General features: G+C 37.3%; 1 non-coding gene across 1 annotated transcript; it reads right to left on the bottom strand.

Moving 5' to 3' along the window:
• Window positions 1-1,044: 1,044 nt before the first annotated feature.
• Window positions 1,045-1,151, bottom strand: LOC112096016. Its single transcript, XR_002904176.1, has one exon. It is a non-coding gene; the product is annotated as a small nucleolar RNA R71 (small nucleolar RNA).
• Between the last annotated feature and the right edge of the window lie 3,563 nt (window positions 1,152-4,714).

A 4,714-nucleotide genomic window follows, 5' to 3' on the forward strand; every position in this document is an offset into this window, starting at 1 on the left:
TTTGGTAAATAACAGTCACCCCATTAGGAGAGTTTAATAATTCAACTACTATATTCTCAATTGAATCTTAGACACATTTAACTTAGTTTATTTCATTACAATAATGTTTTATTCCCAACTCTCGCAATTATTAGTTACGATAGAATTATTTGACAATTATTTGTTTCGGTCTTTAGTTGATTTGCACTATTGTGATTGCTTTAGTATTTTAGAGTAACATCAATCCCTGTGGAGACGATCTTGAATACTCATCACTTTATTACTTGTTGTGTATACTTGCATATTGGTATTGATAATAATTGATTATAGAAATCAATCAACATGTTTTTGGCGCCGTTGCCGGGGATTGATTGTTTAGTTTTGAAGTGTGAAATAAATCGTGATAGCGCCAAATTTGATTTGATTCATTCTATTTATTGGCAGATCGGTATATGGATGCGCAAAGACAGATCTGTGGCATTCCAATTTGATGCTGAAATTGAAAGGACAGTCAGGAGACTACGAAGAGAACAAAGGAATTCAGAAATTGCTTCAAGCATGAATAATTTACAGGATGCGCAAAATTTGAATCCTCACGGGCTTCTACAACCAGTCAACATTCAAGAAGAGCAGAATGAACATGCCAACGGGAGATAGCCAGGCAACAACAATATTATTTACATGGGTGATGACAGAGACAGAGCTATAAGAGATTACGCTGTACTAACCCCGCAAGTTGTACACCCTGGGATAATCAGACCTGAGATAGAAGCAACAAATTTTGAGTTGAAACCAGTGATGTTTCAAATGTTACAAACAGTGGGATAATTCAATGGATTGCCTAATAAAGATCGTCATCTCCATATTAAATTGTTCTGGGAAGTAAGTGATGCTTTCAAGATTGCTGGAGCAATATAAGATGCCTTAAGGCTGAGGCACTTCCTTTATTCCTTAAGAGATCGAGAAAGAGCATGGTTAAATTCGTTACCCTCTAATTCCATTACTACATGGAATAAATTGACTGATAAATTCCTAATGAAATATTTCCCACAAAAAAAAAATGCAAAACTACGGAATGAGATTACTTCCTTCCATCAACTTGAAGATGAAAGTTTATACGAGGCGTGGGAAAGATTCAAGGAATTGCTAAGAAGGTGTCCTCATCATGGTATCCCTTGTTGTATTCAATTGGAAACTTTCTACAATGGGTTGAATCCGAGTACAAGGTTAATGGTGGATGCTTCAGCAAATGGAGCTTTGTTATCCAAATCTTACACTGAAGCTTATGAAATTCTGGAAAGAATTGCCAACAATAATTACCAGTGGCCTTCAGCTAGGCAACCAGCAGCAAGAAGATTAGCAGGGGTACATAACATTGATGCAATTACAGTCTTATCAGCACAAGTAACCTCATTGACTAACATGGTAAAAGTCATGACAGTTGCTCCAGCAACAGTAAAGCAAGTTACTGAACTTTCTTGTGTCTATTGTGGTGAAGAACATGATTTTGATAACTGTCCTAGAAATCCAGCTTCAGTAAACTATGTGGGTAACTTCAATCGACAACCTCAGAACAACCCATATTCAAATACTTACAACCCAGGTTGGAAACAACACCCAAATTTCTCATGGAGCAGTCAGAATCGAAATGCTCCAGCATTGAATAGACTTAGTAGAAACACACAACCACCTGATTTTCATCAATAAAGTCAAGGGCAAAAGCATATTAGTCAGGATCCAATCACTTTACTAGAAGCACTGATCAAGGAGTATATTGGAAAGAATGAAGCAATTATGCAGAGTCAAGCTGTGTCCTTGAGAAACCTTGAGAACCAAATGGGACAACTAGCTACAATAATGAGCAGCAGAACTCAATGAAGCCTACCTAACAACACAGAAGACCCTAGGAGAGAGATCAAAGAACACTGCGAAATAATTAGTTTGAGGTCTGGCAAGAATGTTGATATCCCAGTTGAGGTGACAAAAAATGGGATGGAATACAATTCAGCACAAAAACCAACTCAAAGGAAAGCCTGTTACACCAAAATCCTCTTTAAGACACTGGTTACATGAGCCAAGCTACAGTAACTGCAGAGGAAATTCAACCAGAACATGCTGAAAAAGAAGTCACAACACCAGTAGTTACAACTTGCACCAAATCAAACAAACAAAGTTCGATATCTCCTAAAACTACCCACAGTTTAGACATCCACCACCTTTCCCATAAAGGTTCCAGAAGAAAAAACAAGACAAGCAGTTCGGCAAGGTCCTAAAAGTGTTATAGCAACTGCACATAAATATACCTTTTGTGGAAGCTTTGGAGTAAATGCCAAATTATGTGAAATTTCTAAAAGATATCTTGGCACGAAAAAGAAGGTTGGGAGAGTTTAAAATTATTACTTTAACACAGGAAAACAGTCATGTGGATTGCCTGTATAAAATTTCCACAAAATTGAAAGATCTAGGGAGTTTTACAATACCCTGTTCTATAGGGACTAGGTATGCTGGCAGAGCACTTTGTGACTTGAGAGCTAGTATTAATTTAATGCCATTATCTGTATTTAAGCAACTAGGAGTAGGGGAGTGCAGACCAACAACAGTCACTCTGCAATTAGCTGACAGATCTCATGCATACCCTGAATGAAAGATAGAGGATGTATTGGTGAAGGTTGCAAATTCATATTTCTAGTGGATTTCATTGTGCTGGACTTTGAAGCTGACAAAGAGGTACCCATTATACTTACAAGACCTTTTCTAGCAACTGGAAAAACTTTGATAGATGTGCAGAAAGGAGAGCTCACCATGAGAGTGAATGATCAACAAGTCACATTTAATGTATTGGAGGCTATAAGGAACCCTGATGAAGTAGAAGATTACAATTTCCTAAGTGTAGTGGATCTTGTTGTAGCAGACAAAATGGACAGATGCTGTAGTAATGTACTTGACAAAGTTACCACCTTTGAGGATGTTGAAGAGGAAGATGTTGCAGTAATCCAAACAGATTAGATGGACAAACAACAATCTGATAAGCACAGCAGGTTTATTGAACACCTGAATCTTTCAGACAGGGAACTAAAAATAACTTTACCATCTATTGAATCACCTTCTAGCTTTGAATTAAAATTGTTACTTTCACATTTAAAGTATACTTATCTTGGTCAAAACAACACACTCTCTGTAATCATTTCTTCTACTTTGGATGCAGGTCAAGAATAGAGTCTAGTAGATTTGCTGGGAAAATACAAAAGAGCAATTGGATGGACCATGGCAGATATAAAGGGGATAAGCCCATCCATATGTATGCATAAAATCCTGTTAGAGAATTGTTCCAGCCATTCGGTGGAGCACCAGAGAAGGCTGAATCCTATTATGAAAGAAGTGGTGAAGAATGAAATCATCAAATGGTTAGATGCTGGAGTCATATTCCTAATATCGGACAGTTCGTGGGTAAGCCCAGTTCAATGTGTTCCAAAAAAAGTAGAGATAACAGTAATGACTAATGAGAAGAATGAACTTATTCCTACAAGGACAGTGACTGGATGGAGAGTGTGTATGGATTACAGGAAGCTCAATAAAGCCACAAGGAAAGACCAATTCTCACTTCCATTCATAGATCAGATGTTGGACAGATTTGTTGGAAAATAGTACTACTGCTTCTTAGATGGGTATTCGGGCTACAACTAGATTGCTATAGCTCCAGAGGATCAAGAGAAGACTACATTTACTTGTCCCTATGGAAAATTTACCTTCAGAAGAATGCCATTTGGGCTATGCAATGCTACAGTAACTTTTCAGAGATACATAATGTCTATATTTTTTGATATGGTAGAGTAGAGTTTGGAAGTTTTCATGGATGACTTTTCAATTTTTGGGGAAACATACAATGATTGTTTACACAACTTGGAAGAAGTTCTTAAAAAATGTGAGATGACCAACTTAATACTCAATTAGGAAAAGTGCCATTTCATGGTGCAAGAAGGAATAGTGTTGGGTCACAAGATATCCAAGGATGGTATTGAGGTAGACAAAGCCAAGATAGAGGTAATAGATAAACTGCCACCTCCAACTTCAGTAAAGGGTATTAGGAGTTTTTTGGGTCATGCTGGATTCTACAGAAGATTCATTAAGAATTTTTCCAAAGTAGCTAAGCCTCTGTGTTCATTGCTGGAGCATGATAAACCATTTCACTTTGACAAATATTGCCTTCAAGCATTTGGAGAATTAAAGAAAGCTTTGATCACTGCTCCAGTAGTTATATCTCCATATTGGACTTTACCATTTGAATTGATGTGTGATGCTAGTGATCATTCTGTGGAAGTAGTATTAGGGCAAAGAAAGGACAAGGTTTTTCATTCCGTATACTATCCAAGCAAAACGTTCACTCCAACTCAGATCGATTACACCACTATAGAGAAAGAGTTGCTAGCAGTAGTTTTTGCTTTTGACAAATTCAGAGCTTACCTGGTGGGTACTAAAGTAACTGTTTACACAAACCATGCAGCCATCAAATATTTAATTTCAAAGAAGGATGCCAAACCAAGATTAATAAGATGGATCTTACTGCTTCAAGAATTTGATCTGGAAATTAAAGATAGAAAGGGGACTGAGAATTAAGTGGCAGACTATTTGTCACGCCTGGAAGTAGACATTAGTACATTGACAAATATGGGCATCACCGAAACTTTTCCTGATGAACAACTGTTGGTAGTACAACAAGCACAGATGCTTCAGCAGT

Source organism: Citrus clementina, unplaced genomic scaffold, assembly GCF_000493195.1.
Source record: "Citrus clementina cultivar Clemenules unplaced genomic scaffold, Citrus_clementina_v1.0 scaffold_1, whole genome shotgun sequence".
Classification (NCBI taxonomy): domain Eukaryota; kingdom Viridiplantae; phylum Streptophyta; class Magnoliopsida; order Sapindales; family Rutaceae; genus Citrus; species Citrus x clementina.